Here is a 13,730-nt window from a genome sequence, read left to right on the forward strand (position 1 = left end):
AATAAAACTCAACATCCTAACTCATTTCCTTTGCTCCTGATGTGAAGTTCACTATGTCTTGCTGAGGGCTTTTCTGTTTTGTTCTAAGTGTGTTTAAGGGTTTCCTACCAAATAAGAAAACCAAGTCCTTAAGGAACTTAAGGATACTCTGCTGTCTGCTGCTCTCAATTTCTACCAGAGACCTAGAGAGTTTGGTGCAATTCAGTTTACGTATGTTGAGCTTTTGCTCATACTCGACATCCTACTGGGCACTGTGAAGGGATCAAAAAGGAATAGGACATAGGAACTGTCACAAGGAAATACCGTATTTATTAGAGAACTAGCTAATTGTATTAAAAGAAGACTGTGATAAACACCCTAGAAAAATGAGATTCGTATCCATGGGAGTAATGAGGAAGGAAAAAAAAAAAACACAAACAATTCCTTCTCATGAGATAGGGGAACACTTTTGGAAGAGGGGAGATTTATGGTAGACCTTAAAGGAAAGAAATGTGTCAGCCTGTTTCAACCTTCTTTCCTTCTGTAAGAGGTCAAAGGCAATAGCTCTTTGAATCGTAATTGGATTTCTGATAGTCAAAGGTGAAGCCTGTCTACAGGATTGGGTCCTGGTTGCTATATCATCACGGTATGGAAAAAGTGTTGGACAATTAGTCTATATCCTTGTTTGCAAGGAAGGCGTTCAATCTTTCAGCACAAGTAGCTGTTACTTGACTTTATACTTCCTGGTAACTTCTCACACTCTGGTGTAATTTAAGACCAATCTCCACTCATTCAGTGGAAGTTTACTCTCTGCTAAGCCCTTCAGACTCCAGAAGAAACTCAGATTTTATTATTTTTCCATGTAGTTAATTACAATTCTCTTTCACCTAACTTTTAAATATATATATATATATATATATATATATATATATATATATATATACTGTTCTGTTTTCTATTCGTTATTCATCTTCCTGTGTCTTCCCTGAACTCTCTTGGCTCATCCAAATCTCCTATAAATTGAAGCATACAGAAGTGGACTTGGGCACTGGGGACGGCACAGCCAGGATTTAGAACAGAGAAACTGACGTCCCTCAGTTCTATCGTGCTCAAGACCTACCCGTTGTTCCATTCGAACACAGCAAGGTACAAACTACCTTAACAGAATATGGCTCCATGGACTCACAATCAGTTTGCCTAAATTCCAGGTTGTTTCACTGAGAAAACTAAGGTATTGGGGGTTGACATTTGAGGTGAACAACAACAACGACAACAGCAGCAACAACTGGTTTTTCAAATGTTTCCCAAGGTCCCAAGATTGTGTCTGAATGGACCTGCTAGCCTTCTGTCTCTCGCTTGTCCCCTCATTGGACAATGTGGCACTGGGCTGTCTACATCAGAGCCAGCTGAGAAGCAAATCATACACTCCTTGCATTCTGCAGGATTTCTCCACCCCCCCCCAGGTTAAATGTGTTTAACCTTTGGAATAAAGCAGTGTGATATTCAAACATCTCCTAATGAGGCTCTCAGACTTAGGGCTTTGTGATTTTACTCACCTGAGTGGTTTCCCTTAAGCCTACAGAAAAGACAGTTGCGAGGTTTAATACCATCTCTCTTTTGTTAGGAAGCCAGAAACCAAGACTGTCAGTCAGTTAAGACACAGTGATTGCGTTCACGCTTTAGCCACATGAAGGTATAGACATGTTACTACTCGGGCTCAGCTAGGCTGTAGTCTAGGTTAACATCACTGACAGTCTCAACTTCACAGTCTTTAAGAAATATTTCTAGAATGTGCAGAGGGAAGAGGGAGGTTCTTATCTCTGTTCATAAGGTAATATTCATCATATTTATTATGCCTGTTACAGGAGTGGGGAAATCAACCACCAGAAATCAATCTTTCCCAAATAACTCCCTAGGAACATGGCTGTCTTCTGGGGTAAAGGCTAAGGGGGAAATATCCCGGGTCTGTGTAAAATGGCCTGGCTGGTAATCAAGAGACCTGCCACCAATTAGCTAAATAAAGTCTAGTTGGGTGATGTCATCCATTTGGGTCATCGTTTTCTTTCTACGAGGAGGGATATCAATATCTCTCCTCCCTAACAATGAAGGATAGTGTGAACATTATACTGATGCAAAAGATGAGGAAACTCTTTGAATATAGAAGTCCTAGGAGAAAATGATGTGTTTTTGTATTTTCTGTTGCCCTGATGGAGTGAATCAAACACATCTCTTCATCACCTCCACACCCACATAAGGGTGTTTCAGGTTTGTAGATACCAGGGGACTCATAGTCTGGAACCAGAATAATGCTTAGAAAATCATGGGGCTGAGGTTCCTGGGCTTAGGAGCATCCAAGGACAGAATAAGGGCTCCTGTGAGCTATCCACTTTTCAAGGGATGTTGTTAGGATTGGAGAACAGAAGAGGAAACAGTCACATCATATCCTTCAGCCAAAGGAGACTTGCGGAAGAGAAAGTCTGTAGAATAAACCATATGGATCGTGAAATGACCAAAGGGGTTCTGTTTGGGGGGACTGAGGCAAGTATACCTGCAAAAAAAGGTGATGGAGGTGATAAACTTGCAGTTCAGTGTTGTTAGTATGAGGTGTAAAAATCTCATTACTCCCAACTTGACAAAGCATCGAGTACTATCCTTGGTCTCCAGCATGACCCATATTTGGAGCATAACCAATGTTCTTAGGGGTTGTGAATTCATGGGCCTGATTTCATAAATCCTTGCAGAGTTCAGTTTGACAATGGGGCTTGTTAAATCCTACCGAGGAGCGTTCAACCCATGCGCAGCCAAATAAGTGCTCACTGGTGTCTCAGAGGCAGGACTCTGTGACTTTTATCCTGGTTTCCATCTGATTGCAATCCCCAAGCTAAAGGGTCATGGTTGAACACTGATCTTTTCATACTACAGAATTGAGAAAAGTAGGGACTGGGTTTAGAATAGAATAGAGAAGTGAGCCCAGGCTTTGGAGTCAGGCAAATGTAGGATCAAACTACAGTGTTCCCAGTTACATAGTAAACTACTCATTCTCCCTGTGCATCAATGTCTCCGTCTATTGGCAATAATCATGGCTTCCTCCTATGGTTGTTCTGAGGCTTAAAGGCACCCTGACATACATTCCAGTACAAGTTGGAGGTCTGAGTGATAATTCACTTATCCCTCATGCAATCTTTATGACTGTTTGGCACAGAGCAGGCACCTTGCTAGTGGGAACGGTGGGTATAGCCACATCTGTACAGGTTAAAGAAAGAACATAATGTGTGCTTAATAAAATGATAATTTGGAATATTCCTAAAGGAACAGAAACCTGAATTTTCTACACATGGGCAGCCAACTTTTGGGAATCCACAACTTTGTTTTTTGTGTTTATTTTTGTTCCTTTTTTGCTTCCTTGCTTGTTTATTTTTCTAGCTGCTAAAATAAAGACAATATTGACATTATTATTTGGAAAACTTTGTTCACCGTAGCAAATATCTCCCAAGCATGTCCATAGCCCTAGATCTTTCAGGAAATTCTATATTTAATCAGCCCCAGACTATTTTTAGATGAAGTACAGTATAAACAGTTAAGGCAACTGCTTAACCTGGGAATTGTAATACATCTTTCTGGCACAATCCTCCCATTTTTCAAATTAACAAATGAAGGGTACGTGGGTGGCTTGGTCGGTTAAGCATCTGACTCTTGATTTTCTATCAGGTCATGATCTCATGGTTCTTGAGTTCCAGCCCTGTGTTGGGCTTTTTGTTGATAGTGTGGAGCCCTGACAGTGCTCAGCCAGGGATTCTCTCCTCTCTCTCTCTCTCTCTCTCTCTCTCTGCCCCTCCCCCACTCATGCTCTCTCTCTAAATAAATTTTAGAAAATGAGGATAATGAACTGGATCTTCAGTCCCCATGCGTATTGACATAGAGGTGGGAGGGAGGATTACAATATGGATTACCATAAGTGACTACGCCCCCAAGACACATCTTTTCTGGCAACTCCTTCTCATTCCCAGCTCTAGAATTTTGTTCTCACCTCTTGCTACCCGACGATTCGTCCTCCACCCTGCCACCAGTCACCTGCACTCACTTCTTCATCCTTTGTGGATGAACAAACCCTGTGGGTTTAGATGCAGTGCCTGCTCATAAAGGTTGGGGTCCCTCTACTAAGCAAATTCAAAGGTCTCTGTCAACTTTCAGATGACGAACTAGTATAAATATCAAGAGCCAGCACAGGTGACTCTCACACAAGTTAACGATGTAGTTTGGGGAGTAGAAAGAAGTGTTCTAGCCTGGGTCAGACTTAGACTTAAATTCTTTCTTCCAGTTAATGGTTGTGTGGCTTTGGGAAAGTCACTTCAGTCTGACACTCCATTTCTTATTTCATTTTTAATGTGGAGATCAAAACAGCAATAGCTGTTGTTTTGTCCACAAAAATATTTGTAACTTGCCCCTCAGAGCAGGCCTTTGATATGTTTTGGTTCACTTATCTCTTATCTAATGCAACGAATCATTTTTTACCATGTGAATGTGTGTTGCTGCCAGTTGGAGTGGAAAGTCATCATGGTAGAAATTCTGTTGAAGAAGGTAGGTTTGCGATGGTGGTAGAGTCTAAGAAATCCCAAGAGATTCCAGGAGGGAGGTGAGGGGAGTAATAATGGGTCGAAAGACTGACTGACACTTCCCATCGACAGTTAAAGAAAGAATGGTGTACGTATGAAATTCAGTGCTATACAGGTTTCAGGGACTGGAACCTTTGTCACCTTCCAGACTTAAAGTCCTAAGAGAGTCTGAGGCACAGTTTTGTAAGAGACACAGATAGGAAGCGAGACCATATAAGATGTCCATTCTAGCTTTATGGAGACCTCCTGGGATGATACACAGTTTCAAATCTTCTTGGATTTCCCATGGCAGATTCTTGAATGGGGTGGTGGGTTGAGAGGGGATGAAGGAAGGATAAATGGAGATTACAGTTGATGGGGCTTCAGCGAAAGCTCACCTTACTGCAGGTCCCAGTATCAAAGCAAGTCCTCTGATGTTCCCAGGTTGTCCGTCCATAGCTCTGAGGGATCAGCAAGTTCCCCACGGTACCCTGAGAATTTGGAAAATTTGCGTAGCTTCCAAGAAAAAGTCTTAGCAGTAAGAGGAGTGCCCCCTAGAGATAGCCATAACTGGGTTCAAATCCAGTTCTGTTCCTTGCCAGCTGTGTGACCTTATACAAATTTATTCAACTTCTTGTGGACTCTTTCTCACCATAAAATGGAGGCAATGATAATGCATTGGGTTTTCGAGACAACAAAGACGATAATAACCTTAACTGAACACTCAATACACTGTTGTGATATTCTTAATTTGTTATTAGAATTCTCTTTAGTCAGGATCTGTTAAGGAACCAGCCCATTTTAGAGATTAAATCTATAAAGAGAATCGGAAACTGAGAAGGATAATGGGGCAGGAGAAATTAAGACTTAGGAAACTTGAGTGGGGTCAGCTAGTCTACTGGTATTGTTGATGAAAGGTCTTAATGCTATAAAGGGGTTAAATCCTGATCTATTTGATGAGAAGTGGCACAACAAGGTTTGGAGGGATGAAGAGAAGAGATGTCTTTAAAAACCACAAGCAAATAAAGAGCCTTTAACATTTCCTACCTTCCTAGTCTCGGTGGAACTTGGAGAATTAATGAACTAATATCTACAAAGTACTTAGAGACTATCAAATGAAAGAAATATAGAAATCCCAAGTAGAATTGTAATTTTATTAAACATTTATTGAACATCGTACAGAATATATAGGTAACTATACTTTCTACCCAGAGGGTTTAGAATATAATTGCAATGTTTTTATTAATCATCTTGAGGGCAGAGGGAGTTCTAGCTAAACAGGAAGTTTGAAATATCTCTGAAGAATCCAGATGGATATCGCATCTGGTCACCATAATTTTCTCCCTGAATTTCTAGAACCCAATTGTAGTGTTGTCATTATACAACGCTAATATTGATACCGATACTTGTGATAATAATAAAAGCCAAACAAATAATATGCCAGACGCTCTGCTGTGTCTAGGTACTTCATATAGATTGTCTGTAAACTTGATAATGAATCTTGAGAGACAGGATTAATATCCCCATCATATAGGTGAGCAAGTTGAGGGTAAGGAAGTTATTCAATATTTCATGGCTTGGAAGAGATGTATTTGACCCTATAAGCCTGCAAAGACTTGCTCCTGGATTGTGTTTTTTCCCATCATCATTAAAGACGGTTGGATATTCTGGGGGTGACTGAGTGGCTCAGTCGGTTAAGTGTCCGACTTCGGCTCAGGTCATGATCTCGCAGCTTGTGAGTTCAAGCCTCGTGTCAGGCTCTGTGCGGACAGCTCATGGCATACAGCCTGCGTCAGATTCTGTCCCTCTCTTTCTGCCCCTCCCCTGTTCATGCTCTCTCTCTCTCCCTCTCTCAAAAATAAATAAACATTAAAAATTTAAAAAGAGAGTTGGATATTCTGGGAGTATAAGAACAGTATGACTCCAGTTGTGGTTCTAAGCTAGAAGTTCTTAAATTAGACTCCATAGACCCTGTCTAAGGTGTTCATGGAATGCCCTGAAATTCTTTACAAACATGCCTATTTAAGGTGTTTATGCAATTTTCTGGAGAGTAGGTCTAGAAACTTCATCAGGTTCTTGAAGGAATTTATAATCCAAATAAGAGTAAGAACCACTGTGCCAATCTTGGGCCAACTCTGTATAGTGGACTGTGTCTACTAACATGCTTAGCATGAGCCTAATCCTTAACTACTTACCTCAGATATCACAGCACTCAATGATGAGTGTGTGTGTGTGTGTGTGTGTGTGTGTGTGTGTGTGTGTGTGTGGCAGGCTCAGGGTCTATTTTCCACTTTCCTTCAGTTGACTTCTATGCTTCCTGTTTTTCAGTCTTCTCTTATGAGCCAGAGGTATTGGAGAAAGGTCTGTACTCAGCCTAGACCCAGGCCCATCTTAAATCCTAGCTCTTCAGTTATATGTTCCCGGACTCTCACAGAGGAGCTAACTATATCCTTATTTGTGTACAGCTCAGTATAAACCCTTATCAAGACATTGTGCTGCATAGTAGTTGTTTGTTTATGCATTCATTCCCTTCCTCAGACTTTGCATTTCCCTTGAGCGAGAAGTATATAATATTCATCTTTTTTATTTATTCTAGGCAGATGCACAGCATAGTGCCTAGAATACAGTCAGTACCCAGTGAAAGTTCAAGAAATAGACGATTGGTAGATCGATAGATGGATGGACTGACAAGAGAATACACCTGTTATAGTCTTGCAAGCTAAGATATCGAAGGGCATATATTAGTAGGTAAGAACTCACTAATTTTAGGCTAGCTTATGTTAGTAAAATTGGTGATAAGTACGGGAAGGGGATCACATGTGGATTCATGCTTCCCTTACACTGATGGGTATAGAAGGACAATTTGGTATAATAGAATTTTGCAAGGGGTACAACTTTTCCATTTAGGAGAATAAAGTTAGGTGATTGGAAAGCCATAGCATGCTGTCGAGCTTATATCAGCTTTCCAACCCTTTGCAAAAGGCACACTGTAGCTGACTTTTCAGCTCCGGCTTTATGCAATTTGGCCTAATAGACAGCGAAAGCTTTTCATGCTCACAAAAACCTAATATTAGCATCTCAGTAATGTATTCAAGTTGCCACCTACCCATACGGGCTGCATATCCTTGGAGGAGCCTAATAGGACAGGAGAATTCCTGCTATTTTAGAGTACCTTTGACAGTGAAGAGAATAATAATTTTAAACAATCTATCAGGCTTACATTTAGTGAAAATTCCTGGCTTGTTAGCCCGGCTAATCTTTGAGTTATCTGTGTTTGAACAGAAAATGCTGTTATCTCTTATCCCATCTATTCCTGTGGTGAGCAATGGGTCTGTACTCACTGCCGGAGCCCATCCTGATAATATCATCCTCATCACCATGGGAACGCTGTCCTTTGGCAAAGATGAGAGTTAAGTCCACCCTAAAAACGTCTAAGCGCTCTCTTGAAGTATAATCAGAATTCTCTAGTGAGATTTAGGTATAATCTCTGAGGGGTGACACGGAAGAATAAATATTTCTGCGTTTTACTGTAAGTCTTCCTGAATTCCAAGACTTAAAACAGAAACTCCTGTCTTCAAATAAAGAGATAAAAGAAATATCCTTTTACAGAGGTAGTTGGGTATTCACCCAGTAAGATAATCTGTGATTTTGTACTTTCTAGGCTACAATACAATATCCTTCCAACCCTCACATAAGCCTTGTTCCCTGGCATCTCAGGAGAATAAAACCCTAGGACGAAGAAAAGTTGTCTGGGTTTTTTTTTGGTATAACTCCCTTGATCCTTTGGGCTATTAAAAAAAAAAAAAAAGAGCTGTACGTTTGCTACTCTTTGGTAAAGCATACTGACTTCACGGATATGTGGCTCATTTTCTTCCTGCATTTGTTCAGTGGGGATTATAGTAGGGAAGTTCTGAGATTTTCACCTAGTGGGGGGAAAAAAAAAGATTTGTGGCATGTGAGATAACACTTCAGCTCCTAAGGGGACAAATTATACATTCTTGAATCCAGTGGCCTCTAAAGCAGCCCTGTCTGTGTCAACATTGAGACTACAAAGATAATTACTTTTTTTTTAAGCATTAGTCTATCACTAAAGTTACACATTTGGGTAAGACTATTTGTCCTGTTTGTCTTTGTCATGTCAGAAGCTGTGGCTGAGCCCATGGGAACCTGTCCGTATTGACATCACCGTACTTTGTGTGTTTTTTTGTTTTGTTTTGTTTTGTTTTTTTTGTATCCCAAGAAGTGTCCTGGCCATTGGTTTCAATAGCCAATGGAACCCTAATAGAGTAGGCAGAGTCCTTGGATGAGTAGTGCCAGTGGCTTTTGTGGAAGCCAAAGAAGGAAAGACAAAGGGACTAGACCCACACCTTCTAGGTTATGAGATTCTGACTCTGAGTCAAGTATCAGGGGAAACTGACAGTTTAAGGAAACACAGGCACTCTTAAAGGGCAACACATCATTCCCCTCTTATGTCGGAAAACAATGTCCCTGAGACTCAGGCTCAGAGAAGTGCAATAATTTACTTAGAACCATAGAACCGATAGGTTTGAGAACTGGATTTAACTCCGTACCCCAAGATCCAGGCTGCCAAATTTCTGTCATTTTTAGTAAAAAGACTGTTTTAGAGTTGGGCTTGAATTTTATCCAGACATCCTTCAAATCCGTGAGTTGCTTACTACATTTACTTAACACTCTTCCCAGCCTCACTATATGCTGTTCTCTTATCTTCACAAAGGCCATGGCAACGTCCGTGAAGAAGAAATTCATCTTTTCTTTGCCCACATTAGTAAGAGACAGTAAAGAGCAGTAAAGGTACACCCAGCAAACTCAACCCTTAGAAAACCCAAACTTCAACAGGGAATCCAGTTCAATTTCTAAAAGCAACTCATTTGGGGAAGGTTTTGAAATTTTGCACTTACTTGAAGATTATAGGAAATTGAATTAAGAGGCTCTTTGACCCTCTGCTAGCTGGGATATAGATCAGAGCTCAGACTGGCTGCTGCCTTATGTTGGCAAAGTGATTTGGGCAATTCATCCACAACCTGCCTTTTGATCTGTAACATAGAAGTAAGGAGTCATGATTGGTTTAGTCTCATTGATTGGGTGCTCAAGTGCATGTGGGAACTCGAATGCTGGGATACTGCAGATACAGTTGAGTACCCAGTCCACAGGGCTGCTAAAAAGGAATCTTTCTAAAATGCAAACCTGCTTATCACTCCCATTCCCCATCCCCCACCTTAACACACTTTAGTGACTTTCTTTTCCCCTCAGAACAATGCCAAAGTCATTTTTCTGACATTCAGGCTGGCTGCAATGTGGCCGCTTACCATCTCCTATCCTTCCTACCACATAGACCAGCCCTTGTCATTTAAATGCAGTCCTTAGGCAAATGCTAGACGCTCCATCTGGAACTTCATCCTTCTAACCCTGCCACTTCCAAGGTCAATAATTCCAGGAAGCCTTATCCTTGTTGGCACTAGACTGCGTTAGGGCTTCTCCTGTACTTTCACAGCACTTTATATAAGATCTCCATCACACTATATTGTGATTAGTGATTTTCTTACGCATATCACCATCTTCCCAGGAGCTTTTTGAGAGTGGGGACTGTCTCCTGTTCAATTATATGTTTCAAGTATCAACCTAGGTATGTAGGAAAACAGTAAACGGATATTCAGTATTTGTGCTTTAAAAGGAGATTAGGAATGCAAGATACAGACCTTGTCACAAAATCATAATTCTTTAATCTCAATCTAAGTAACCTATATGCCGTACAAAAACCACATACGATTACTCCAGGCATATTTTGTGACTCTTGAGATTTGCAACCTGGCGGTTGTGGTTCAGTTCAGGTACAACTGAATTCCCACCCCAACTGCTGAGCTACAGCAAGGATACAGGTGAATAAAAAAGAAGGGCCACTCAGTGTAGATTCTAGAAGGTAGCCTGTAAAACTCAGAAGGTTTCAGCCAGAGAGCTGATGGGTGGGGGCTAATATCCAAGTCCAAGGAAACAGTTCCATGTCAGTATCAGCATGCTAGTGAATAATAGAGGGAACACACCATTGAGAAAAGGCCCCTGTAGAAAATCTCCATATAGAGAGAAACTTAGCAGACCACAGCAACCTTCAGAACCGTCCAAGATATTTAAGGCATTTTTTCCCTCCCCAAATAGATTCATTTATTTTCCCCATAAATGAGTTCCTTTTTTAGATTTTTACGAAGTCCTTCAGCATACCTCTATCCTTTCAGTCACCTAAAAATATAAAAGTTGGAGGCTATGCAGTGTCTTGTACTCTTTTATTTCTAATCATTAATGGTAATGAAAATAATAATGGTAATAATAATAGTGGTAGTGGTAAGTAGTATTTATTGCTGCTATGTCCAAGGCACCATTTAAGTTTCCACTTACTTGGATCTACAAGAACCCATTTGAGAGTGATCATCCTATTTCTACAGATTTATTTAGTTTTAAAGTCTTTATGTAAATTCCAGTGTAGTTAACACACAAGAACCCATTTGAGAGTGATTGTCCAATTTCTACGGATTTATTTAGTTTTAAAGTCTTTATTTAAATTCCAGTTTAGTTAACGTACAGTGTTATCTTAGTTTCAGGTGTGCAATATAGTGATTCATCACTTCATATATCACTCTGTGCTCATCACAACAAGTGCCCTCCTCAATCCCCATCACCTATTTCACTCCTAACATCCACCCACCTCCTCTGGTCACCATCACTTTGTTCTTTATAGTTAAGGGTTTGTCTCTTGGTTTGTCTCTCTCTTTCCTTTTTTCCTCTTTGCTCCTTTGTTTTGGTTCCTAAATTCCACGTATGGGTGAAGTCATACTGCATTTGTGTTTCTGACCGGATAGTCCCATGTTTAAAATTAAAAACAAAACAAAACAAAACAAAACCTGAAGCAATGGAGTAATAAATAACCCTCCCAAGGTCACACGTGTCATGAAGAAGGGGGCAGGATTTGTACCCAGCCAGCCAGTGTCAAGAGTGCTTCCTCCTCTGGGTGCTACAACACGCCGTTACCAATTCTTAGTGATCCTTGTGCTAAAATGTATCCCATTGCTTTCCACAGGTTGGCATTCCCACATACACTGATTTTGTGACTGCCTTGCTAACCAACTTCCCGGTCAGTCTTTTGCTCTGGTCTCCCTCCATTCTGGCTCATCCCTTATCCCTATGGGATTAGGAAGGCAACGTGGTATTGGTGGAAAGCATACGGGTCTGTGAATCATGCAAACCTAGACTTAGGCTATAAATCTGATATGTTTACCTATGTCCATTTATTTACCTTTCTTTCTTTTTTTTTTATTTAACAGTGATAAAATATACTTTTATTTACTTTGTTGGGTCAGTTGTTGCTAAAGTAGCTGTCAGGCAAACAGAAAGGTGCTTTAGAAGTCCAGTTACCTTGGAGTTTATTTAAACTAAGAGAAAAAGGTCATAATGTTTTCATGCAATACATACTCGGTTCTTTAAATGACAAGTGTGACAAATAACAGAAAGAACTATGGAATGCTGCACGGGTGATCCATGCAAGAAAGCAACAGTTTGGATTGTACATAGTTGAAAGAAATGTCTCAGACACTTTTTGAAATACTGTAGTAGCCGATACATAGAGGCATGCCTTAGGTGGGCACGGGAATGCAGTTTAGAAAAGAAAGGGGAGTATCACACTAGAACGATCCCATTTCTTCAAAATCACTGAGCAGGAAAAGCCACATTGAACTTCCCTACGGGTTTTACACAACTTCTCTCTCGTACCTTGACTTCAATCCAAGAACAAAAATTAATAGTCTCCTCCTCTATTTTTGGTAAACAACTGCATGGTAAACTTAGATGAGTTTTCCCCCTGGATTTTACCCAGGAGTGGCCTTTAAATTTTTTTTTTTTTTTTTTTTAAAGAGGGCAGGTTTGGCACTTTTATACTGATGTCACCCATGTTAATATTTCTTGGGATCTCAGGAAGATTCATATTCTTTGCAGCTGATACAGCACGGGCTGGAGCTCCTGCTAAGCCAGCCTCCGACTTCTCCAGTTTATTTGATGCGTCAGTTTGTGTAACAATCTCATTCATGTTGGTCTCCAGCACCATTCCCCCCATCACCGTTTCTGCAAGAATATTGTGAACCTTGTCGACATGGAAAATTAAATCCAGTTCGCAGACACTTTCAAAACACTTGTCTAACGTTTCCACAAATACTTGAATTAGATCTAAAATGCCAAGTTCACTTTTCTGAAGAATCCACACAGAAGGCAAAATATAATGTTGCATAATGTCTATAAATCAGTTTGTTGTCAGGTCCTCCAATTAACAATCCTCCTTCTAGGAAATTACAAACATTTTCATCTCTGTTAGATACCAAATGGAATCTCTCCCTGATGATTTGTTGTTGTGTATCTTCACTGTAGGGGCTGGTGGAACTTGGAGACGCGCGGCTTCCTGTGGCTGTTGAAGATGAGGGTTGCCCTGATCATGGCTGAGCCGGGCCGACTGGGTGGGTGCTGGGGGCCAGGGTGGGGGCCTTTATTTACCTCTATAATAATTCCAATTTTTTACCTCAAGAGTTTTTGTAATAGTCAAATGACATAACGTAGTGAATTGTACCTGACGTACAGCAGGTTGTCTATTGTAATTTCCCCGTGGAAACGAAACAAACTATATGGTAAAACACACACACACACACACACACACACACACACACACAAAACACCAATAAGCAACTTGTTTCCCACCTCCATTTAGATCCTTCTCTGCATAAAAGATAAATAAATCCCACTCTCTTCACCACAATACTGTGCTGTGAGTGCAGAGCCTGACATGGGGCTTGATCTCATGAACCATGAGATCATGACCTAAGCCAAAATCAAGAGTCTTATATTTAACTGACTGAGCCTTCCAGGCACTCCTCTTTTTTTTTTCCAAAAGGTTTATTTACTTTGAGAGAGAGAGAAAGAGAGAGAGAGAGAGAGAGCAAGTGGGAAAGGGGCAGAGGGAGAGACCGAATCCCAAGCAGGCCCTGTGCTATCAGTGCAGAGCCTATAACTGTAAGATCATGACCCAAACCGAAATCAAGAGTCAGTCGCTTAAGCAATGGATCAACCCAGGTTGCCCACACATTATTTCTGAGATATCCCTTTAAACTT

General features: G+C 40.7%; 1 pseudogene; it reads right to left on the reverse strand.

Annotated features, from left to right (window-relative positions):
• Window positions 1–12,444: 12,444 nt before the first annotated feature.
• LOC121035299 (AP-3 complex subunit sigma-1-like) lies at window positions 12,445–13,061 on the reverse strand (annotated as a pseudogene).
• Window positions 13,062–13,730: the final 669 nt, after the last annotated feature.

This window comes from Herpailurus yagouaroundi, unplaced genomic scaffold, assembly GCF_014898765.1.
Source record: "Herpailurus yagouaroundi ecotype Mexico unplaced genomic scaffold, PumYag 161, whole genome shotgun sequence".
Taxonomy (NCBI): Eukaryota; Metazoa; Chordata; class Mammalia; order Carnivora; family Felidae; genus Herpailurus; species Herpailurus yagouaroundi.